Source organism: Dromaius novaehollandiae, chromosome 10, assembly GCF_036370855.1.
Source record: "Dromaius novaehollandiae isolate bDroNov1 chromosome 10, bDroNov1.hap1, whole genome shotgun sequence".
NCBI classification, from domain to species: Eukaryota; Metazoa; Chordata; class Aves; order Casuariiformes; family Dromaiidae; genus Dromaius; species Dromaius novaehollandiae.
Genome location: NC_088107.1, coordinates 13,376,410 through 13,402,497, shown reverse-complemented (window position 1 = coordinate 13,402,497; position 26,088 = coordinate 13,376,410). Strand labels below are relative to the sequence as shown.

The window sequence follows — 26,088 nt, the reverse complement described above, 5'->3', positions numbered from 1 at the left end:
CTGATATGCAGTCACAGTTAATATGAAACTTTTTTATTTTAAAATATGGAAATGTATATATTCATAGGTTTTAACATCTGTTCTTTTCCAATTGTTTTCTTACCAGCTACTCTTAAATATTTCAGAAAAAACCCAAGGGCTTATTAAAATTTTAGTAAGAAAACTTTACTTTTATTTTCAGGGCGCACAAGATGTTACCTTAAAGAAATACTAGTGAATTACTCCTTTCTTTTGACTGTAATGATTTTATAATTATACTTGGGCAGAAAGGGAATCTATACAGGTTCATTGTTTTTCATTTTTTTCGGGTAAAAGCTAATCTTGCCCTGGAATGTGGACAGATGGGAATAAGCATCATAAGCATTCGTCGCAATGACTTCTGTGCAAAAATCAGGGGTGTTTTAATGTTTGTTTTTAAGCTTAATTAAAAAGCACATCCCACCATGTTTTGGTCCCTCTGTATGGTGATAACTGGAGAATGAGACACAGAAAGCCAGAAGTGATGGTTGCATAAATGACAGGGACAAAAGTGTGCTGTATTGTGGAATATATCGCGATTAAGATGCGTGCAAGAATGTAACGCTTCTTAGTAAGCATACGTATCATTCTGGGGTAGTATGTTCCCTGATTTGGGCTTGGAAAGAGAAACTTTTCTGTTAGGTTGGCCAAGGCCATTAGTGTCTTTTTGTTGTCATCTTCATCATGGGGTATGATCTGTTTCCGGTGCTGTCTGGAATATTTCATCCAATTTATTCTGTCCGGTGCTGTCTGGAATATTTCATCCAATTTATTCTGTCCGTGTGCATGAATATAAATACAGATAAAGCCTTTGGTTTCTTCTGTATGGTGTTGTTTCTGACACTTTGGCCTTTAGCATTAAGAAAATATCAGTTTTTGTCTAAGGACTGAGTTAGCTGTGAAGTATTTTGTGGCAGCCAAAGGAGCCTGGGGGCCCTCGTGGATCCTGCTCGGTAAATGCCTGTTCCAAGCTGTGTACGAGCCCGTGAATCCAAAGGCGTTTCCAGTCCTGCATCTGCGCTCCAGGGCTCCAGCCTTTCATAAACAGCAAAGAAAACTAACCTGCGATACTGCGACTGTCTTAGGTGCATGTAAAATGCACACAGAAATTTCTCACATAACATTTCTGTTGTTTGCTGTCAAAGACTTGCAGTACTTCCTAATGAACGGCTAACTAGAAATCATTGAAATGAAACAACATGTCTTCCTTACTCTTGTCAGTAAACAGCTGACCAAAGTATGAGGGTTTATACCTCATCCTTTAACTTATTTATTTAAGCTTAACTAGACTGAGGATACTGTCCTGTTGTCTATCTGTTTAAATATCTAATCCTCTCTGAATCCTACTAAGCTCTTGGCTGCAAGTTTCTCCTGTGGCAAATAAGCTCTGCAAGTTAGTCATGCACTGTGCAAAACGACTTTCTTCTCAATTTTAAATTTTTGCCTTCCAGTTATATTGAACCTTTGCTCACCTTATGAGAAATGGCAAAAAGAAATGTCTGATTTAGCCTCTCTGCAATTCATTGTTTTGCGTGGCTTTATTGTATCAGATCCTATGTACTCATCTCATGTGGAAATGAGTTCCTAGTCCTTTAAAGCTGCCTTCCATGCCACTAATCATTTTCATTGCCCATCTCTGGTGCTCCTCAATGTTGCTAGTGTTGACTTGTGTAATTGTGTTATTGTATTTTCAATATTAATTTCCTTGGATGCACCAATAGCACGTTTGCCATTTTTTGGCTGCTGTTACATTGAACAAGGGTTTTTAATGCATTGTCGTCAGTGATGCCCAGAGCTTTTGCCTGAGTGTCTGCAGTTGAGGTTGAGGCCAATGCGTAAGCAGGTCTGTTCAGGAGGTGGTTCAGTACTGTTCAGTAGAACCTCTTTAAAAAAAACAATTTTAAAAACAGTTGACAGCACTTGGCTGTTGGAGCTCGCTCCTGTTGTCCAGCTGCACCCAAAGAGCAGTCCCTGCTGTGTCTTCGGGAGTGAATTGCCTTGTGTCTGTCTATAATGAGTTTGTTAATTTGCCAGACTACTTAGCGTTACCATCTGACTAGGTGCTCTTCAGAGGCAGGGCAATGCGTTATGTCACTTTATCGCTTTTGTCATGGTAACCAGGCCCTGTGCTAAGTAGGAGGGCAAAGATCTAGTAGCCCCTTTACTGAGGGTCTGGATAGTAAGGCTGGAAACCTGGCCAGGTACCGGCTTTGAGCATTAAAGTCTGCCCACTTTCCCCAACAGACTCAACTCACTGGTGGTGGTGGTGGTCCCGGGGGGGTTCCACTCCTCCCGGAGCAAGGGTGCAACACCTGCTGATCCTGCTCCTTTGGTGTAGTTCAGACCTTGCAACTCCTCTCTGAGCTGCCTAAGTAACAGATGATGTTTGTAAAATGTGTAAAATGCTTTCAAGATCTTGAGCATGAGAGGCACTAGATAAGGGTGGAATTTTATTACAGACTCTACCTGAGACCTGATTAAAGCCAGCCAAACCTGTGGCTGCAGAAACTCTTTCAGAGAGGGTAAGCTGTCAAAGCAGTTTTATGTGAACCTTAAAAAACACATTTCACTTAACAAACAAACTTTTTTTTTTGGTAGCTCCTGTGTGAAGCAAGTTCAGTGTAATTACAAAAAAGACCACTATAGCGTATATACTGACGCATGTCAAATTAATCCTTTAAACTGGTTGACGGCTATTAAAATTGTTCTACACTTTCCAAATCAGACACTTCTTTCAGGGGAGAAAAACATAAAGGTCTGAAATTTGTTGAATGTAATTAGCCATAGCCTGCAGTGCTGGTTATTTGCTTTCCTTCAGCCAGCCCTAACTCGGTTACCCCACACCTCGGGATATTGCAGATGCTGAAGGAGCTTGTGAGGAACCCGCATATTACGAAGTGTTTGAGTGACAAGAGGTTTTCAAAGCATTTAAAAAGTAGAAAATGGAAGGAAAAAAAACTCCTGAGGGTTCTGACAAATATGGGGGTATGGGAGTCCTACACAATCCATCCTACAGTGTTTCTGTGCTGTTCAACTGTAGAATGGGTAACTTGGCACACCTCCCAAAAGACATGAGAGGTCTTAAGAAATAATTCTTCTTATGCTGCCTTTTTTTAAAATTAATTTTAAGATGTAAGACACTATTCAGTGTTCTTGCTGTAAATGTAAAATTAGTAACTGTTGGATCTTTATTTTGACAGGCATACTATTATTCAACTGTTGCTTTGTATTAAGCATGTGTGCAAGTGTATATGCAAATAAGAATAATCATGGAATAATAACTGTAAATAACATTAGGGGTTTTATTTTGTGTATGTCATTGCAATATTGAAGTGGGTGACATACAAAAGTATTTTCAGCCTTTGAGGATGAATTTTCATATTGCCAATATTTCAGTTTGAACTGTGCTTTATTTTGTACATATATGCATACATATTACAGTCTTATGGGAAGGGGATGAATGGCTCTTATTTTAAACACAGAATAATCTTCTGTTGAGTTTGACAAGGATGGATGTTAAGAGGGGGGGAAAGGAGCTGCATTTGGAGTAAGGAGATAAACGTTCTTTTTCTCCAGTTTAGTGTGCAGGACTGACCTTTCTCATGACTGCTTAACTCGCTGCAGAAGTGGATTATGTAGCCTCTGGGGCCTACGTAGTGCATGCACTCTGGGAAGCAAGGAAAAATACAAAACTTGCAGCCCACATCATGGGCTGTTTGGAAAAAACGTAAGAATAATTTTTGCATGTGCAAGTCTTGGACTTCTTAATCAGGCTTCCATAGTACTTATTGATCTGCTAAAGAACTAATAAAAAGAATTTAGATCCCAGAGTAAAATATTGAAATTGTAGGCATACACTTTACATGCAATCAGTGGCTGCCTTTTAACATGTCTGCTAGTGCTGAAAGCAAGCGAGCGGTATAACACAGTTCTGACTCCTCTGCTTAGAGATTACATCCAGTACAGCCTGGTAAGGAAGCACATTTATAAAGGAGGAAGAGAGCTGTATACAAAAAGGTTACAGTCATGCTATAAGGTCAGCGGTTATCTGCGCAAAGCAGGGCATAGTGTCTAGAATACTGCACACTTCGTGTCCTGCCTGGGAGGAAACCGTACCGTAAACACTGAGGTAATGCCCGCAGACAGCGGGCCAGATCCGTTATTGACGCAAGCAGGTACGATCCCATTGACACATCCGTTGTCATCTGTGCTTTCAAGGCTTAGTATTAACTCTTAAAAGGAGCTAACAAAGCTAGATGAGTGGGAAGCCGGATGGCACAAGAGATTGATTTTTGACAAACGAAAAACTGCTCACACTGGAAGAACTTCATGTACACATTGCTGCTTCCTCCCCAGCCTCACGTACAGCGCTGCTCCACCATTAGCTCTCTTTCAGGTGATAAATCATTTTTTGGGCCTCATCCACTTACTGACTTCTGCTGTCTGTGGAATAAGGTGGCGGAATCTATCCTTAGTAAACCCAATTACGTCTCTCTCTGACTGTGAGAAATCATCTCTTTGTTTCAGAAAAGATTACCTGTCTCTAAGACAACCCTATGAAGCCACAGAAAACCCAGAGAGAAAACAGCAAACTTGCATGCGCGAGACGTAATGCTGCCACTTCAAGGAATTTGCCCAGCCACTCAAGAAGGAACAAGAGAAACAGTGGCAGGTCTCAAAAAATATCTGTCTCTAATCTTCCTTGCTCTCAGCATGACTTGGGAACACCCGTTTCCCTTGCTGCAAGAAATCCCGGGCCAAGCGTGTGCCCTGTTCTAGGGGCCCGCTCAGCCGGTGTGAATTTTGGGAAACGCTGCATCTTCCCTGAAAAAACATTCCCCATGCCGTAAATCACTTCAATTGCTTTCTAAATAAGTTCTATATGGGTTTGTCTTAATTGAGAATGGCAAAAGTGACTTCAGTGGGGTTATTTTTCACATTGCATATTTGCGGTGCTAGAAAGGAAGGAAAACAGTCTCAAGGGCAAAAGCCCATCCCTGACACTGAACTTGCAGTTTACTGAACTTACAGCTGAAGGCGATCCGGTCTTGTTGGGGTTTTTGTTTGTTTTAACAATTGCTGGTGTTCTTTGACATGTTTTTTTTCCTGTGTTTTCCAGAGAAACTCTTTCCCTTTTTATTTGTCTTTCACCCTGTTGGTGAATTGATGACAGTAATCTGATTGAATTGCCTGATTTTCATGTTTGCTTATTGACTGAAATTAAAGCTGAGAAAATACAGCTACACTGTTTAAAACATAGTAGCGTGAACATTATTATTAGAATGGAACTTCTTCTTCCATCAAGAGGTGGTTTTATCTCTATTATACCTCTCGCGTATCTGTCATTTATGCTTACGTTCTGCCTGTCCATCATCACCTGCGCAGTCTTTGGTCTGCTATTGAAGCAAATTGTTACGTTCAAGGGACAAAACGAACCAGCTCATATTGTCAAAACACTTGTCAATTTTTCACATTAGTTGCAAATTAAAAGAAATATTTTGCTAAGCCTAGCTACTATTAGGAGCTATATTAATAATGAAAGATAATTTAACGGCACGACTGCACAAGAAGAACGAGCCTTTGAAAAGGTCCGAACTTATGACTGTGACTGAATAAACCCATTAATTCCTGACACATTTCCTTTCTTATTCCAGGCAATCAAAATGAAACTATGCAATCCTTTATTATACAGACAGAAGATGCGCTCTGTTCAGGATATCACTGTACAGACATGGCAGCTTATTTAAAAAAAAATCATGCAAACTGGGAACAGTGGGTTTTTTCTCCATCAGGAGGAGAAGACGGGTTTGTGGTGGAGTTTATTGTTGTGTTTAACAAATCAGACTAAGCAATTAAAAGTGAAGAAAAATACACCAGCTCGCTGCTTTCTCATGTGCACTGAGGAAAAAGAAAGGAAACTATTGAAGCATTAAAGTTTCTCTTCTACTATTGATCAAACTACATTTGCATGTTTTTAAATGCACCATTATAATATTGGTGGAGTTATTAGCAAATGTATAAATTCATGCTTGAGATGCACTGCTGTGATATGTTGATATGTCATTTTATAAAAGTCTTGGTGGAGAAGCTCTGTCATTAGGCAGTAGACCAGAAAGGATGAACATTGGTTAAAAACAAAAGAACTGACAAATTGCCGGGGCTGGATCCCCTAGGAGAGAGTAGGGGGAAGTAAAGGACCTACAGCAGGTGCCCTGATCCCTCACTGTCCCTCTCTGACCCGCTTTAACTGACCCAAGGTCCTAAATGACTTGAATCTGGTGTGCAATTGGTCTGTGGTGCTGTTTTCTACCTGCCGCTATCTCTTCAGAGAAACGGGCAAAAGCCCTAATCCGGCTCTTCTCTGTTGCCGCTTGCAGCAGTTCCAGCAGGGAACGGGAGTTCTCCGCTCAAGCTTCCCTGCCGCGCTGGAGCTCCGACAGGGGAGCGAAGGCGCCTCTCCCACCTTCCCCTGGAGTTGTCTGGATACTTGGTAGACATGAGTAAACTTGATAGGACAGGGAAATATGAGGGAAGAAAATACAGAGCAAGAAGGATTATTTTAAGAGGAGAAAGTACAGGGGAGCGAAGGAGGCATAAGAAAAGAATAAAAAGTTTACAACTGAGGAAGAGAAAATGAGGTGGTAATGTGAAGGGATAGGATAGCAGGACGGGTACAGGGAGAAGCCCAGACTGACGTGCAAAGAGAAGGAAGGCAACAGGAAAGGAAGGAAACTGAAAGAGGATGGTCACTTCAGTCTCTTAAGCTAATAACTTCTCAACCTTTTCCTTTAAAGCATCTTTTAAAGTCGAGAAAATAAATAAGAGAATACATCCAAAAGACTTACTGCGAAAGTGGCTGACAACAATCAGGAAATTCTGCATTACTGCTAACACTATCTTTACTAGCTATTGTGCTGCTTTGTTTTTGGGGATGGTTCGCACTATTGTCCTAATCTTTAATACAACACAGTTTATTGTGCTTCCTATTGGGAAAAGGACATGGGTCCCGAATTGCTACACCAATTATTTCCCTTATCATTCTCTGTTTAGACTTTGCTTCAGGTACTTTTAAATGAGAATTTCTGAAATCTTGAAGTGAAACCTCTAGTTATTAGACATGATTCTTCCTGCCTTGCGTAGGGAGTAAGACCTTTTCATTCTGCATTTGATAGACACTTTCTTGCATAAATAATAGAACTGCCCTGAATGAATTTGCACAGGTTTTTGCCTCGGGCAGAACAACAAGCTTAGGTAGATGACTGAGTATGATCCTTTGTCTGTTGACATTATTTTTAAACTCTTCTTCCTTCAGGCTGTGGCAGTGTGCATTAAATAAATGATAAACCCCAAACCTAGCAAAGAGCCTGCTAACACTTGGGCTACAGCGGGTGTTTCCCAGGTAGTTAAGAGGTTTATATCGGTGAATTATTTATTTCTTCTGAGGGGTCACGTTCTCTCCCCAGTTTTCTCGAGCAACTGGTGCTCAGCAGTGGAGGTGGATAGTATCCAGCAGCACTGTTAACTGGAGCCTATAAAAACCACTACTGTGATTCACTAATTGTTACATTGTGTCTGAACCATCCAGCCTAGTGGCTTAATCCAAAAATGGGACAAACTGCTGTTTTTCCAAATGGCTGAGTTGCTAGTCCTCTAAGTTCTGTCACGGCAATTTGTCCTGGCAAAACATAAGATTTGTAATGGTGAAAGTGCTGATTTGTTCTCTGATAAGCCAGATGTGCTAACTGCTGAAATACTCAATGAGCCTCTTCTAAAGGCCTGTTTTACTACTCGCTTTTGATAAATAGAAAATGAATTGTTGGGGACACAACCATGTCCAGCAAGCAGCTCTAACAAGTGGAAAAAGTGGCTTGATTCCACCTTAAAATGCAATGAAAATACTATCTGTATTCAGGATGTGGGTGTCCTTATTTTTCTTTGGCTGCTGAAACAATTAGCATAATGTGCTCACTTGCTGCTTTTAGAGCAAAAAAGAAGTTTCAGCTGAAACAGTGGCAACTGTGTTGTCATGATTCTGGAGCGGATTCACTGCACCGAGGTGGTGAGGAACAGCCGGTCAGCAGGGTCGCTCGGAGAAGGGAAGCCCATCGGTCAGTTCAGGCTTCTCTACTGGGAGAACTGGAGCAAAGATGGAGCCTTTGAGATAATGTCTGGTCTAAGAGACCTGATTATTCCACAGACCATCCTTTCTGTGTTTTACATTTTCTGCTGTAAACATTTATTATCCTCTTATTTTGTTTGTTTTTTCTAAAGGTAATGAGTTCGCTGAAGCAGGCAACCTCCCCCCTCTGCTAGCCCAAAAGGAGACAGAGTGAAAGGGATGTGTCAGGAGAAACCCAGCGTGCCTGTGACGTGACACTTTATCTAATACACTGCCATGTTATTCCTACAGAAGTGTGCTAATTAGTCATTAAACTGAAGTTACCCCTACGATCATGTCCAAAATGTCACATGTGTAACATTCATTCAGAACCAACAGACTGAGATGATGGTGGTGGTTTTCAAGCTATCTGCATAATGTTGCACTGTCTTGCGTGGTGCCTTTCACTCCAGTGCTAAAAGGGCACCTGCTGTGCCCAGTGGCTTCAGTGAGACTAAGTGGGAAAGCAGTCCTAGGACTTAGGTAGCAACGTGCGGGTCCGTCACTCTGGTACGGAGCCACCAAGCCTTCGAGTGCCTCTGCCTGTGTTACAGCTCTAGGCTGGATGCAGAAACTGGTATGGGGGAGCGACTGGGGCAATATTCTTGGGTGAAGAACTCTACCCTGGGTACGCTTAGATTGGAAAGAGATGCCGTACGCTTCTCCATGCCTTCTGTTTTCTGCTGTGCCTTGCCTTTCAAAAAAAAGTTATCATTTTATGCAGTGCTGTAAATGGGCACTGAGGGGGAGGAGGGTGACCATAGGCACCAGCTTCATGACCTAGCTGCAGAGAGCCTCAGTGGCTGTGTAGCAGCCCAGGAGCACATGTATACATGCCCCTTGTCTGCACTTAACGGATTTCCTCTCTCTCTCTGCCTTTAATTCCGTTTTTAACAGAATTACTAGCCAGTTAACTTGCTGCAAGCTGCAAACATTTGTAGACTGCCCTAACGGACAGATATTTGGAGAGTGCCCAGCCTAACCTTTAGAGAGGTGTTAACTACTCTTAATTATCTGGCTGTTGCTTAAAAAGGTAAGAGCTGCCAGGCCTCCGAGAGCCAAGTGGGCACCTCCACCTGACTGGGCAGGCAGGTGGCTCTTGTGGCCAGCCAGGAGGGTCTCACCTCAGGTTTGTGCCCAAACCTTCCTCTTTTAACTAGCTCTGGCTTCTGCATCGTGGTCAGAGAGCAGTGAACTTCCCTGGTCATTTCAGCAAAGTCTTAATTTAGGCCACAGCTTCGCGTACTTTTTTTCTTTTCTGCGAGAAAGTGAGTTTGAAGTTCATGTCTACTGTAAGCTCACCTCTTCCCTCCCTTGTGCCTTTACAGGGCTTGGTTGGGTTGCGCCTTAAGCCAGATCGCTAAAGCGAACCAAGTTTTAAAAGAAAACTGAAGTGTGTTAGTGAAGTGCACGTTTTATGGGGTGAGTATGGAATGATTACTAGCTTCTTAAAATAATTGTTCATGTGAAACTGTCGGCAGTGGAGGTAATCTCTAATTGGGGTTCCATATTGTCAAGCAGTTGATGTACGTATATCACTTCCCCCCCCCCCCCTTAAGGAATGTTGTAAAATGTTAAATTATGTGGGAAAGATCCATATACATATATGAGGAGTGGAGGAAATATCTGCAGTGAAAGAGCTGATGAGCTAAGCCAGTGTATTTTATCAAAACTTGATTAGGTGATGACTTGATTAACCTGCAAAAAGGTTCTTTAATTCGGTGAAAAAGGGTTAAAAAAAAAAATCCAGAAAACTGTTCACATCTGAAAGATGATGCTTTTTAACAGTGTCTCTGATTAGCTATTAAAAGAAACCATTGATAGATGCAGTGAATTTTATATGTAGCGATGATTTCAATTTGGGAGCATATGCCTGGGAAGTTTCCCAATCTTTAAATTGTTAGACTACTCTTAATTTGTTGTATTCACCAGGGATGACCCTTTCCTCAAACTTGTAAATGAAAATATTGAAAGGGTGTTATAATTAAAAAGAAAATTCTAGGCTTCATAGACTCCCTAGGGATCATTTTGTCATGGTCTCGTAGGCCACAGCAGAAGAACAATCGTGTTACTGGAAGTAAGAAACAATTTAATCAGTGGCTATTCTGGTTAATAGATTCATAACTGAACTAACTAAGGAGGTCAGATTTAGGTCTTTAGGTTTTAGTGGTCTTTCTGACTTTAAACTCTTGTAAGATGAGTAGTAGTAGTACCACCTCTCTTGAATCAAAAAAGGCATGAGAATATCGAAGTTTGGAAGCCTAGGAAGATGTGAGTGATTGTGGAATGACTCTAGAAACTATTTCATATTCTGTTGGCCTTAGTTGCCCAGGCGATTGAGTAAGGTACCGCTGGCAGTTTGGGAACTCCTGCAGCAGAACAGATGCAGCTGAGAGCTTGAAACAGCAAATCCCAGGAGCAAAGATACAAAACTCAGCCTTTTTCACTCCTTTTCAGTTCAACTTCAGCTGTTATCAAAGATGTGGAAGTGGTCAGGTTTATCTGGGAAGTGTTCACTTGAATGACATTTTTTTATAGTAGTATTTTATGAGGATGGTTCCCCAAAACTTTGAGGAGGAAGAAACATCATTTGTCTCTTCCTCTTAATCTTTCATTGGGAGGAAACAAGGCATTAATCTCTCAAGTCTATCTGTTTGAGTGCCTGTCAATCAATTAAAGGTCACATGCAATCTACACACCAAAGCATTTCAACTGAGTCCATGGCGCCGCATTTGCAGCGTAGTGATGCAGTCGGTGCAGTCAGTGCAGCTTCCTTGGGCAGACGGTACCTTGCCGGTTGCCAGTTTTCTGCTTTCTTGTCTTGTTCCTTTTAGCAGTATCTCGCAGGTAGGGCTATGTCATTATTCCTGCACGTTATCTCCTGAAGTAGCTGCTAGTTGCTGATATGCTGACTGACTCGCTGGGGACGCTGGTATCCCTGGCAGCCTGCGCGCTCGCTCTCTCTCGCACACGGGAGCTGTCTCCCTCTGGTTGTGCCGTGCTGGGCGAGGGCTCCCTCCTCTGCCCCTTGCTTCCAGAAAAGCTTCGGTCCAGCAACTCTGCTCATAAAAGGGAAACTTTGGTAGCTGAATTATTTTCACTTTAAAAGGGAGCCTTTCAAGTCAGCTCATTTCTCCAAAAAAATTGAAACCAAAATTGTTTTCTAACCTAATTTGTTCTTTCATTTTTGTTTGACCTATATTCTGGTGAGATGCCAGCCTGTTCATTGAATTGACTTAAGAAAAAAAGCTGAGGACAGCTGTAGCTTGCCTTTTAAGATGAGCTGGATCTTTAAAAACTGCTTATATGAATAATTGGCTGTTGTGGTAGGCAGCATCTTGATAAAGATTTTGAGATCTGCTGTTGGGAAAAAAAATGTGTGTTTGATGTGCTCTGTAGTAATGTATGATAATGCCAGCTGATACTTCTTGGTGCTCTCTGTCACTAAAAATGCTGTGTCTGGTAGCTGCATATTAGGCCATATCTTCCCTTTTTTGGAGTTTCACTATCAGCTTTAATGAGAGCAGGATTAGGCTCTTTGCACATAATCATTTCACTATTTATCAAAAGGTTTGAGTGATCGTGTGGGCATCTGCCTTCAGCAAATGGTTATGAAATGAGAAGCTCACAGTGCATTCCCAATATTTCTTTCAAAGGCAGAGTCAATTTATCTATAAGTGACATACTGCGCTCTTTGTGCAATTACTTTTGGGCCTCAACCAACAGCCATTAAGTAAGTGGAAAAGCTCCCATTGACTTTAATTAGAGCTGGCTTAGTTGCACATTGAAGAAGACTTAATTGCTGTCTGAAGCTAAGACATAATGCTGAGAGGTACTTTATAACTACCAGAGATAAACAGATACTATTAGTCTGATTTTATTTGTATGTAAGTAGGAAGTACAATTGGCCATATAATTCTTTTTACAATTTTTATTGTTAGATGTTATTTACTAATAAATAAAATAAATGAACTTGCTTTTAAGTTGTTGAGTGACTATACCATGACTCTAGTATAGCATCAGGGACTGATGCTGTAATGCTGCCTGATTTTAATTTTCAAAGATGGAGCCCCAAGGCATTCTTTTTTTTGTTTTTGACTGTCTTTGTATTAAATTTAAAAAAAAAAAAAGTAAAAGAAAAGTATAACTCCAGACACTTCTAAACATCAAGTTTTCATTACTCGCATTATTGCTTTTACTGCCACTTATTTTATATTTTCATATAAATGTCAAAGAATGGCAATGATTTGTGGTGAAACAGAAGAGATTGGTAATCCGGAGAGGTTGTCTGAGTGCTTTGAATTAGGTCTGGGATTTACCTGTATCACAAGGCCTTACTCAATTAACTGTTGCAAGGAGGAGACTTCTCGGCCCACAGCACGTGACAGCTGAAGAGACGGGGGGGTCTCTCTGTGTGTAAAATTCCTGTTAGTGTTGATCAGAATTATATGTGCACATCATAAAATGAATAAATTAGCTGATACTGCCTCAGTTTTGGATAATTTCCACATTTTTTTTTTACTCCTGCAGAAACGCCTCAAACTTTTGCAAATAGTGCCAGTTTTCTCCAAAATTTGTATTCATATGGAATCAGATACAACAGAGAGGAAAGCTAGTTACTGAACACCAGGGATAGGGGAGCATGACCAAAGCAAAAAGCAGGCAAAATGATTTTTACAGCAGTGTTATTAATGAGTAAGGTCAGAGTGAATCAATTCACCAGGAAGAGAAATGTTGCAAAGTGAGAGCTCAAGTGAGAATTTTAGATGGATGGATGAGAAATGCCATGTATTAGAAACAGTATTAAAAAAAAAAAAAGTTGCAAGACTTGTGACTTGGGTTCAGGAAGAGTTTTTGGTAGATAATAACGGTCAGATTTTGTGATTGGAGTCAGGAGGAGGCTAGGTTTTCCCTCTCGGTAGTTGAGAGGGTGAGAACGGGAGGAGGGTTGCGAGGGCAGCAGGTCAGAAGGTCCGTTTGGGGCTTGGCTGAGGCTGGCAGCTGGGCAGCCCTGGGACCCCGGCGGCAACCCGAGGCTCGGTGCAGCTGCAGAGGGTCGCATCCTGAGCAGGGAAGCATATTCGCAGCTCATCCATATGACAGCTTTAGCTGTGAGTGCAGAGGTGGAGCTGACTATTCAGAGACGAGACATGGAAGAAAGAGATGCGAAGGCTGAGCCGTAAGGATCTTAAGCATGGCATATGGGAATAAAATCAGACAGGTAGACAGAGAATCATGAGAAGACAAGGCCAAGGATGGGAAGGCTCTTGAGAGGTGTGGGGACAGTGGTTTTAAGCCAGGTGTGAGGGTGAAAGGAGGCTGGAATATTGACCGTTTCTAAGCTTTTTGCTGGGAATTGTGTGTTATATTTTTGGGCGAGCTGGGTGTATTAGAAGAGAAAAGAGGAGGAGGAGTGTGAGCTATTGGGGGAGATGTTATGGGGCTGGCAGGGAGATGGAGATGGTGAGAGGGGAAAGGGTTACTGGAGAAAATAGGGGATAAAGTATGAAGAGCAATCAAAAACTTCTGTCCCCTTAAAAGAAAGGGAAGAGGTGAAAAACAAAAAGGATAACGTAGGGAAAATTGGATTATGTTTTGCCTATATTCTCTGAAGAAATCATTAGGTGCTGTGCAGACAAAAGAGGGAGAGAAGGCTTCAAAAGAAAAAAGGCAAAACAGCATAAAGAAGTCCAGGATTACGAGCAGTGCATTCTGTCAGGGCAGAGAAGTAGAGTATTTTAGCTAGGAAGATGTCAGAGCTGAAGGGGAGAAAATATAGAAAAAAGATGTCAACTTGGTCCCTTTTGCCCTGCCAGGAATGCCTGCAGCAGGCACCTAAGAGTAGAGAAAGCAGCTGCTGTGGGTGGACTGGACCTGCAGGTTGGCAAGTCCGGCGTTGCCTTCAGAGGAAGGAGGAGAGCGTTGCGGTTAGGAGTACAGCCTGGAGAAAACCCAAAATTCACAGAAATAGTCCTGAAGGAAAAGAGGGAAGAGCTTTTGGAGCAAAAGAGAAGTCATCGTTGTGCATGCACTGGAAGTCATTGCACAGATACGTGTGTGAGGGAGAGGCAAGGGGGAGAGCGTTTTGGCATTAAGAAATACCAGCCGGTACTTTGTCAGAGCCCTTCCAATTTTGGGACATGTTTCATGTTAACAAAAAAAAAGTAAGATGGGAGCCCAGTTTTATGGGACCAAAAATACAGTGGTGTGTTATAGTGAGGGCATATTTACTTAGCACCTATTGGCTGTATAAAATTGCTTTTGGGCTGTTTTTATGATTCTTCATAAAACAAAGACTTATTAAATTTACTTGGCAGCTGTAGGGTAAGGTAAAAATGAAATAAGCTGTACTTTTTTTTTTTAAACACCCTTTGGCAGTTCTGTCTTTTATTTTAAGCAGATGAGACTCGAACAGAGATTACATTTAACACCTTTGGAAACTTTTAAACATGATATTTGGCTATCATAAATTTTAATGGGAAGTGTCCTGGAGTCCAGTTTGTGCCCTAATTCCCTGCGGGTTTAGTGAACGAGGTCGGTACTGGGTGGCGCGGATGGCGTGCCACGCTGCGGAGCGCTGGCGGGAGGAGAATTGTACCGACCCAGTTACCGCTGTTGAGCCTTGCAAACTAAAATAACAGAATCCTAAATAATTAACTTACCAAAATATTGATGTTCAGATCCTGCACGGGAAACTTAAACATGAATGGTTGCATTGATAGGGCAAAAATATTTACCAGGTTTTTTTTTTTGGGTTTTTTTTTTTTTGGTTTTCACTGATAGAGTTCAGGATTTCTGTATTCAACCTCAGGGGAGTCTTATCCAATTTCCCTTTTTCTTCCCCTGCCCCATTTCAAGTCATTGCAGGCTCTTTCTTCACTCAAGGCAGGTTGCAAGACTATAAGCCATGGTTTCTGCACACAGAACATGCCACTGTTTTTTTCATTTAAAAAAAAAATGATTTCCTTTCATGTGTTTCGACCATTGCTTAATTCTGTTCAGCTTTATTTGCTGACAGAAGCTTTGCTCTCACCGCTCCTGGGAGCAATGCGGAAGTTCAGGTGCATGTGCCATGCCGCCGGCTGGAGCGGGCCGAGAGCCGGTGGACGGGCCGCCTGCCGCGCTCTGCGGGCCACCGCCGCGCTGCCGCGAGGGGACCGGCAGCCTTGGCCACCAGCAGCACCCGCCTCAGCGGTACCTTGGCGTGGTTCCCCTCTTTTTCCTCCTTTTTGCTTTGAAAGGCCACATCTTCTGATGCCTCGCCACTCGCACCAACTTCTCGTCTTATGGGTTTGTTTGGACCCCGTGTTATTTTTTGTCCTGATGTAGTAGGTTAGCTGTCATCTGGCTGTCGATGTCGGGCATTGGCTTTCGAGGGTAATGTCCAGCATTAGGACCAGATTATTTAATGTCTGACATTACCGTGGAGGCAATGGCAGGCTCTTCTGCTGGACTGTCTTTCAAGACTCACTACTCATTTCCATCCAGACGGCACCATTTTAATGAAGAAGATAAGATTTATAGAGCTTTCGTCCCATAGCCATGACTGACAAAGCGGTCTCCAATATGTGGTATTCAAATTAAAATAAGTGACCATTTTCAGTAGGTTTAAGCTTCAGTAAATAAAAAAGTTCGTGTGGTGACTTGCCATCCTTGACGTTAAAATTAGGAAAATAAAGCAAATGCTACCTTATAAATATGGATCAGTGTTTGTCAAAGCTTTGGATTCCTTCTCATGTTTTGAATGTGGAAGCACTTTCCATTCCCAGTGAACTTTATTCTAGGGCTGTGACTTCTCATTCTGGCAAATTTGGAGTACTTCAGCATAGCTTAATTTTGGATACCTGTGGGGTTTTTCTGAAAATTTCAATTTCAGTCTCTTTTATCAGAGTTTTCGCTTAAACGTCTGATATGTTGCATGTTCTTCCATTGTTTCATTTACCAACTTTACCTTCTGATTGAAAACAAATATTTCATTTGTGTGATGTATATTTTTTTTTCCTTCCCTTGCATACAAGACTCAAATTTTTGTACCAGATTTACCCTTTCCTGCCTGAGTTGATTGAAGACAACACATTGCAGGAATGGGCTGCGGTTCAGACCTGACTCCTGTCAGACTTTGTAACTGAATTCCTTCGTCAGATATAAAGCAAAACTCTACTTTTTCAGAGTTTCAGTTGATGGGGATTTGGGCTGTTCTGTTCTTCCAATCAAGGGGTTGAGGGGCAAATTTTAGTAGCTGTATTTGTATTCTTGGTTCCTTGCGGTATTCAGAAATCGCCCTGAGATACAGGGAATAAGAAACTTCAGTGTCTCCTTTACCTGCAGTCCTGCTTGGAAGAGTAGGAGCCTGCTAAGGGCGCAGCTCCTCACTTGTCAGCCATCAACCGTTCCAGCAGTGTCAGCCCCAGCAAAGTCGAGTCTGAAGCTTGGAGAAGGGCGATGTAATGGCAGAAGAGTATTTTGATACTAATACCCTGTTGTTTCTCTCAGGGTTGTTCTTATGTTGTGGTTAATATGCAACATCGCAATTAACTAAAACTCATCCAGATAATGTTGAGTTCTTTCTTTGGACCTAGTAACTTATTTGATGTTAGAAAGTGAAACTTTTGGCAAAGTAAAGTCAGCATCCGCTGTAGAGCAAAGGGGGCTGTTGTTGAGCTGGAAGTGAGCAAGTGCTTCGACCATGAACGGGACGTGTGGTGTCACTGGCCTCCCCCGGGTGCCTCCACTGCTTGCCCAGGGCTTTGGGGACAGGCTCCCCACTGCCGTTCACTGCTGAAACACAAATGCCCATCTCACATCGGTGAAGTAGAGCCAGCGCATCAGGTGTTTGAGTCGTTGGGGGAATGGAGCAATGTGGATTTCTAGTTTACTCTGGGTTTTCCTGGAATTAAATGTAAATATTCTTGCCTAAAATCTGATTTTTTTTTTAATCATCTTCAGCAGCCTTGAAAAAGTATTTGTGTGTTCTTTTTTGCCCATGGGGTCTGCTCATTTGCTCTGTCTGTAAGTTTTACTATTGTTTTCAACCCCTCTTTTGAAAAGCTTTGGTTATTGCAGTAGGGTGAATTTTAGTCATAAGTCTCTTGTTTTTTGTTGCATAGTTTTTATGAGAATTTATTTGCTTACTGATAGAAAACCAGCCACAAATTCATTTACAATAGAGAGGAAAATAAACTGAACACTTGAGACGTATTTACCAATGGTCAGTGATTAAGTAGAGTTTTGTCAAAATCGGTTCAGTTGGAACTTAAAAATAACTGTTTATTGCTTATTTATTAGAAATGCATTTGGGCAAATTGAAAAGCTGTCTGCTGAAAGAGACTTGATAAAGCTGGGGTTAACGGCGTTATGCGTTGCCGCAGCCCTGAACAGAAGTTGCATTAGAAGTCTGCTATGTTCCATTTGTTGTGCCTGAACCTTTAGATATTTGTGCATATAAACAACTTTGCTTATTTGCGTAATGGCTTCCATCTGTGTGCGTATTGGCAAGAAGAGGTTCTTAAACATTACAACAACTTTACAAAACTATGGTGCAGGTCTCATTACCTTCATCTGAATTTCTTAGTTGTCTGTTCATTAAGATGCAATGTCATATGTGGCCTAGCGTAGCAGCTCAGTCGACATGTGCTAATTGACTTTTGGGTTCTTACATTTTTAAGAATTAATCTTTTCGAGTTATGAGTGAGCACCACTGTGGGAAAGATCTGTCACAGGACATGTCCAAAACTTTCTAACTTGAATTTCTCTTCTACACGCTTGGCTATTTTGTTCATGTCTGCAAAACACAAGGGGCAAATGCACCCATTGGGCTCACTGAATAATAGCCTCCAGCTCCTGAAAGAAATATTTCTAATGACCATTTAACCTAAAACAACAGTGGGATTTGGGGACGGAGTGACCTGTTTGTGCAGACAGGATGTAGCTCAGAATAGGTAGGTGTGAGGAAGGACCAGATGTTGGGAAAAGGAGGCAGAACGAAACCAAGGAGTGGAAGGCACCTGCCAGTGAGGTGCTGGGAGGATGAGAAGTGCTTGATCATAACCAAAACATTTGAAGATGCAGCCGCAGTACAGCTCAGTAGCATAATGCCTCTATATGTATGCAGGCTTCATAGCCAGTATTATGTATGACCTATTAAAAGGGAGAGTGCTCACAGACTGCCCAGCAGAAAGCCATCGAGAAATTCAGGCAGTGAAGAAACAATCATCTGGAAATTGCCTGATCTAAGAGAGATTAAAGAAAAATGTTTTTTTCAAAGGAAGCAGGACTTGCTTTTCTCTCTACATAGGTCCATTATGCAGGAAAAGAGGCAGAAACTAGTTCCAGTAAGGAGTGATTTCCAAGCAGGCTCACACTTGTGCTCTTTCTCCCTGCCCACCCATGAGCTGACTGTACCCAGCTGAGCTATGGGTACGTAGCCAGCGAAAAATGCTGCTGTCCTAGGACTGCGAACATTCAGAAAGATTGTTTGTCACGTTTATTTAAAGATGGCAAAAACCACTGACCTTGCTAGCATGCCAGTCATTTCTGGCCTCTCCAGTTTAGAAGCATGAAATGAACTCACGGCAGTATTGATAGCTGCTCGCACTGCACTATAAATTCAAAGGTCTGAAAATTGTTAGCTGCGTCCCTCAGTGCACTGCTGTGTCAACCTGGTGTAAAAATGAAGTTTTACGCTGAAGAGGGGTTTTCTGCAATTAGCACATTTCTATTCAACAAGTCTCCCCACTTATATATGACCTTTCCTTTGCCTGCTTTTTTTTGGGGGAGGGTGGGGGGTGATGCTGTTTATAGCTGTCTTTACAGCAGATGATTCTGGTGTGTAAAATAGGCTAATGCCTGTCTCTTGTAGCTGTTGGCAGCTGCTTTGCCTTTCCAGGATCACCTCTAAAGCCCTTTCTTCTCGGTTGATGCCTGCAATGACACTGAAGATGGTGGGTTTATAATTGTGTCATTTGGGGATGGAGCTGAGGGCCCTGTGGGTTTACAAAAATCTCTTGATAAGACTGCAAGGAGCTGATTTGGCTTCTCGGGTTTAGGCTTCATTTTCGGGCCCAGCAATTAGCAGTAGGGGGCTGGAGGAAGCTCGCCTGGTGAGCTGCTTGTGTTTTGTTGGACAGGCGATGTAGAGCCACGTGCGGCTACTTTTATACGTTCTTCTATGTGGAACCATACGTTGATGTTTCACCTGTAATATTACTGTTGGCATGTGTAAACCCAGACTTCCACAGGGGTTCTGCTTTGTTTTGTACCATGTTTGTAATTTGTATTACTTCTATTCTATAAGCAGTAATAAGCTAAGCTAGAAGCAGTGGCAGAAATGGGAGGTAAAGACAATACAGGGTCAGTGTGGAAAGCTACTGTCGCTGCTGGTACTTGCCCCTTGTGAGCTTTTGGTGCTCTAAGTGCACAGCCTTATCATTGCATGAATATGGTTTGCATACTTAACTCTAAAAAGAATGGGAAAATGTTGTCCTTGCATATTAATATAAATATTAAATGTTCGCCATTTAAATGCTAACTGAAGTGTAGCATGTTCTGCTCAACTCCAGCCGCACTTTTCCATGGAAGCCGTTGGTGGATAATAGGGGTATCCATTTAAGAAAGTGTCTTTTTAGGCTCCTTTTGCACACAATTTACATAGCTGATTGAAATATGGTGAGCTTGCAAACCATGTATGCAAACACACCAAACAACGTTGAAGTCCTTTCCCTCACAACACTGAGCCAACCAGAGTTTATCCTTGCTTGCACATCCCAACGCCAATTGGCGGCTGTGGGCTTTTCATGCTTAATGTGTGCAGGGCCAAGTCCCCATTTCGGTATATAATGCCCAATACAAAAATGGCTGTTGCAATATTAACAGTCTGCCACTAATGGGTGCAAAAAAAGACTTAGTACAAGTTTTTCTTTTGTCTTTGGATTATATTTTAGTTCTTTTAAATCTTACCAGCATGTCCTGTGACTTCATTGCTGGTTCCTAATGTGTTGAAGCTGATGGTCAGCTTCTATCTTGCTTCTTTTACTGCTAATTAAGTTTGATTTATAATGACTTTATTTATGATGGCCCATTTATAATGTAAAGCTTTGGTCAGATGTGAATGGGGTCTTACATTTTCAGGAGGAAGTGTTTTCTGAACAGAAAGTTAAATGTGTGGAGGCTTCTGGGTATGCATTAAAACCAAGAGCGATCCCGAGAAAACTTTGTCTTTTTATAGCATAGGAAGCCTAGTAGCTGCATAGCTACCTAATGCTTATTTGAGGTGTAATTTGTTGAAACTTGAGTAGGTGAAATAGAAAATAAACTGAGAGAAAATGTTAATTGAAAACGAATTTATGTGCCCCTATATAGTTTACAGCAACATATGAAATCTAGAGCTGCATTCAATATTTTAATGAGTATGTCCTTTTAGAGCAGAATAATATATTGCTGTGGTAGTATTTTATCAAAATGCAAGACTTATGAGAACAAATGCTCCCTTTTGTTTAACAGATGAGTAAATAGTGCAATAAATATCCACACAAACTGTCATCAGGTGTAATTTATAAACCTGTGGCAGACAATTATCCTTACAGTTTTTAACACCTGCATTTTTCTATTAATACGTATGAACCTAGTAAATTATAAAGAAGTTGAGCCATGAGGAATGGGGAGAAGGCTGAAAATATGAAAATATATTTTCTTTTGGTCCCTAAGTGGGTATGAGAAATCCAATAAATAATAAGTAACTGTATTAAGTAGGACACACTACTCTTACAGTCAAGCTTCACAACTCCTGAGTAATCATCTTGAACTCACACTGATAGAAGCCTTTATTCTACTGTGTTCTCCAAAATATCTCGGCGTATACAATTTTTAAAGGTATTTTAACATGTTAGGGCACTGCTGAGCATCCTGCCACGTGTTTGTGCGGGGCCAGGAGCAGAAGGGCAGCACTGCTCCCCACCAGTCTCGTGCTGGTTGCTTCAGTCCACGTTACTCTGGCCAGCACAAGGGACCTGGCAGGGGGTGAGGTGTGAAAAGCCAGGAACTCCCAAATTAGGCGGTACGTCCCTTTCAGGGTCTTCTGTAAGCTGCAGGGAGACGTATCACGTCCTGGCAAGCCAAATCCTCCGCGGTGTGGGCGTAACGGGTGCCGAGGCTGGGACCTGGGGTGGGCAGCTGGATGCTGGGTCAAGATCTTGGCTTTCCAGCCTAACTGCACTCACAGTTAAGTGTAGCCTAAGAAGTAATATTTGGCCGTGGTGGAAACTTGTACTAGTGATAACAGTTCGTGTCATCATCTTTGCACAGAGAGATTCAGTGTGGATGTTGGTATCCTGCATTAAGACTTCCAGCTAAATTACGTTCATAAATACCGTTGGAATCGGTTCAGGGGAAGAATTGGTTGAGCAGTCAACAGTGAAGGGGGAGCCCTGTGCCTTGAACCATGAGGGATAAACCTAAATGGAAGTGGTCCCTCTGGTCTGCAGCGCATGAGCTGCATTACAGAAGTCACAAAACAATATTTTTCTGTTTTTCAGCGTAATTATTTTATTTACTTCAAGGGCACAGATTTCTAAGCACAGCTGAATTTAGACAAAATTATTTTTTCCTTACTGTGGAAGGAGATCTGTATTTTAATTTCCAAGAAAGAAAGATATATACTGCTACTGTGGAAACTTAAAGACTGCTTTTACAGAACTGACTACCACTAACACATGAGTATGTAACATTTGAAGGCTGCATTTACCTAAATTAAAGAGCAAATGATGCACATCCAAATTTTTATGCAGTGCAGTTTTGATTGCTTTGGGATATTTATCGTAGGCAATAAGAGTAGAGTTGATCAGCACAGTCAAGAAACAACAGATTTTTCAGTTTTATCAACAGAATTTTGCTAAGAATAATGACTTTAAAAATATCTCAGGAGGTAGGATTAATCTGGTGACATGAACTAGTTAAACTGAGATTTAATGAGGTTCAGGTAAATCGGAGACAGAATTATTTTATTATTTCAGATAATATAGCAGTTTCGTTCTTGTGAGATAGAAGTGGAAAGAAACATATGACCCCATGTTTGAATAACCTTGTATTCTCTAAAAAGCTCTGCCTTTATATTGTGACGTATTAGTTAACAAAAGCAATCATGCAAAAAATAGAGTACGTTAATGCTAGCCAGATAACTCTGCATTGTGTACAGCTGTACAGGAAACTCATACAAAGTTAATGTTTAAATTTATCAGATATTTTCCATTAACTCTCTATTTAACAAATGATCAGCTATTGTATGTAATATCCAATCTCCTAAAGTCTTAACGATCATGGATGTGCACAGTAAGAGATTAGCATAAAATTAGCACTGATGCAGCTATTAAAGAATCTTGAAAGATGTTGCTATCCTGGCAAATAAATTGGGCTGCAGCACATATCTGAGCTTTGTCAAACCCCGAGGCTCGCTGAGTGAAAGCATACTTTATGTTCCCCTGGGGTGTATTCCCCCTACTCCTACCCCCTGTTTATTACTTTGTACTAATCTTCAGATTCAACAAAATAATTTATAAAGCTGTAGGGGACATGCTACCAGCTGATTCCTCTTGCCAGATCAAACCTCAGAAAGGATGCAAGTTGCTGAGTGAGTCCTGGGGGGCACTAAGAGTTTTCACATCTATATTGGCTTTTCCAGCACAATGCCAAATTGCGGGGCCTGATCTTTTTTCTTTTTTTTTCTTTTCCCCCCTTTGAAGTTTGGACTTCTTGCAGAGGTACACAACAGTCATACTGTATAACATGTTAGGGTGTCTACTTTGTAGATGTGCTATGGCCTGGTGTTATCTGGTAGTTATCATACATTGATCTTTTTAATATACAAAGTAAATAATACATTTTGTGATAATGTCCTGTTTTCAGTGATTTCCCTCAACCCTGCTCTTGTCATGGGAACACACTAAATTGTAGCTTTTTCCCCAATTTCCTCAGTCTGCTGAATGCCTCAATTCTTAAGGTCTTTAACAGCACTCCCTGGGAGCCGAGCATAGTTTTAAAAGAATCCATTAGCCCTGTGGGAATATTGTCACCAAAATGAAATATTTCCAAGATGAAGGAAACTCTTTAAATAGTCTGAAATTAATTCTGAATGTTTTCAGAACTGGAGTTCGAGACGATGTTTTCTTTCGTACTCCTCCCCCAGCCCTTCAGACGGGCTCGCCAGTCCCTACTGGGTACAGCTTCCTGCTACTTGCAGAGCAGTAATTATCCTAATTACACTCCAGCATTTAAAGCCATCTTCTGGAAGATGATTTACAAGAATTACATAAAAGAGATCTATATACAATGACACACTTGCTTGTTTGGCCCGAAGCATTTTATGTTTTCCAGCGAAATCGTGATTCGTTTGGTAAGTTCTAATGAGTTCCTACACGAGCCTGTGCCGGAAGATGCAGTCGGAGCCGCGCTGCTTGCTTCTTTCTCCAAGAGCAGCTGAGGTGGTCAAGCGGTCCTTTGTCACTCTGACTTGCCATGAGCATTTATTGGGAACATGTGAGATCACAACTGTGACTCTTTCCACTAGTTGAAAAAGTTAAAAATGAGAAAATACTTAGTGGAAGCTGAAAATAGTGTCAATAATAACAGGCAGATTGATACATCGATATGTGCCAGAATGTGTGCTCCTCCTCAGGACAGCTCAAAGAAAACATGAGAATGAGATGGTCTGTGAAAAGCACTGCAGGATTTCCACCTCTGCTCTTGCTATCTCGGAGGTGGAGCCTGGGGCACGGATTCAGCCCTTGCAGGAGTGTGTGTGTCTGGGGGGGCACAGCTGTCTGATTTTCGCATAGAGACACTAGGGCACCACTTGGCTCTTCGCTTTATCTATTTACCAGATACTGATCAAACAGCTGAACATGAGCGGTGGGGCAAGATATGGCAGCAAGTTGATTTATGCCCTTTTGGAGTTTTGTAGTCGTTCCTAAGATTAGTGTCAGCTCTGTTCTCCGTGTGTCTCTTGCAGAGTTGGCCACTGACCCAAGGAGATCATGCATGCACAGTAAGCTGATCTTCCACGGTAACATAGTAATGAGAGACAAGAGTCCTAGTGCTTGAATCACCCCTGAAAAGCCCGTGTGAACATGACAATATGCCTCTAGATTTAAATCAGAAGCCCACTTTGAAACATACGTCATAGGCAGACTGCGTTTCGTGTGAAATATTCTTTTTTAAGGAATTTTCTGTGCTCCCAAGCTCCAGTTGTGTATTTCTGAAGTACAGTGTTTGCTATGGTACAGCACTAAAAGAGCAGGATGAACCTTAAGCACTGATTACTCCTGACCCTTTACGAGGCTCATATGAGAGGATTTAGAATGTGTCCCACTGCCGTTTTACTTATTACATCTTGATATACACTACTAATATTATGAAGCATTAATATTAATTTACGGTAGCTGAGGTACATTCAAACCTGGTTATAGAATTATTGAGGAGCTGTGTTTTTGCGGCTGCCTCTAGAATAGCGACTGGGAAGTGTTTTCAGTACGGAAAACCTGGTGGCTTCTTATGGTAAGACTATTATAACAGAAGTGGTTGTAATGAAGGGGAAAGTACCTGAATCATCAACCATAACATATTCTACTTTCCAAGTGTTGAGGTTATGATGATATGCAATCTAGTTCTATAAAACAGTTAAGCACTTTCTGTAGATGAAGCGGGATAAGCCAAGCTGTTCCATTAAGTGAAATGCCCTCCTCCAAGGCCCTGCTGTATGTTACTGCTAGCACTGGGGAATGGCTCATAAAAAATAAAAGATTAGTTGTTGCTTTCTTAAAATACAACTTTCTCTCAAGCATATAATGCCCCAGTTTTTTCTCATTGACTTTAATAGTGAAAGGGTATTGCATCTAGTTTTTCACATGGTGCTCATCATCGGTATTAAACTTTTCTTACAGGGTAGATTTGCCAACAGACATTTAAATGAATTTCTAGAACTACAATAATACTTCAGCTGCTCACCAAGCAACTGAAACCTTTCCTACGTTTTGACATTGGCTGAAATCCTGCTCGTATTGACAGTGACCTGGAGTTAGTGGGTGGGGGTGCTTCGGCAGCCCTTACGCTGTGCAGTCGTGGTCTTGATCCAGTATCTCCCCACACTGGGTGTGAATGATAAAAATAATAACTCTCTAATTATTTTACTGTCTATTAATGAAAAGTGTGCAAAATAACTGTGATATAAGCGGGCAGACAGATTTCATGGACGTGCATTTCATGCGGACTGAAAGGAGAACTTCTGTTTACGGGATGGATTTATTTTGAACGCTTCTTTGGTTTGGGAATGAATTAAGCCCTCTGATCATTAGTGTGCAATAATTTTCAAGCTAAATATGACTTCAGAAACTTAGCAATCAAATTGCTTTCCAATTCCTTGCTCTTTTGCTTGCTTTGATGCTCGTGCATGTTATTTGCATACAATGGGTCAGAGTGTCTTGTACTGTGGGGAAAAAAATGGGCAAAGAGTAATGAATTTGCAGATTATGCATTTATTTAGGAAAATTGAGACTGAACAAGACTGTGTGGCTTAAAGCTTAGCTAGCGATCGGAATAATGGAAGGTGAAATGTGATATCGACTAATGGAAAGTAATGCACATTAGAATAATTTAACATGCTATTGGAGTTTACTGGCACGTAATTAACTGTAATCACTCAAGAAAAAGGCTGAGGTATATTTGTAGAAAGGTTAAATAGATATCCCTTTGAAGTAGAATATGGTGGTCAGGAAAGTTCATAAAGTTGGATAAGCCTTGAGAATGGGATTTAAAAAAAAATCTGAAAGTACTGTAATTCTTTATTTGGAATCAATATTTTGCCACCACTTAAAATGTTGTATTGGGTTCTGGTCAGCCATTCTAAAAATGATACTGCAAAGAAGATA

General features: G+C 41.4%; 1 protein-coding gene across 16 annotated transcripts in view; it reads left to right on the top strand.

Moving 5' to 3' along the window:
* SEMA6D (semaphorin 6D) overlaps positions 1 to 26,088 on the top strand; it is a 606,315-nt gene that overhangs the window by 403,876 nt on the left and 176,351 nt on the right. For all 16 annotated transcript variants that reach the window (XM_064517345.1, XM_064517347.1, XM_064517340.1 and 13 more), the window contains one exon: positions 9,505 to 9,598. The gene's annotated coding sequence lies outside the window, so the exon portion shown is untranslated. The remainder of the gene's footprint in view (positions 1 to 9,504; positions 9,599 to 26,088) is intronic.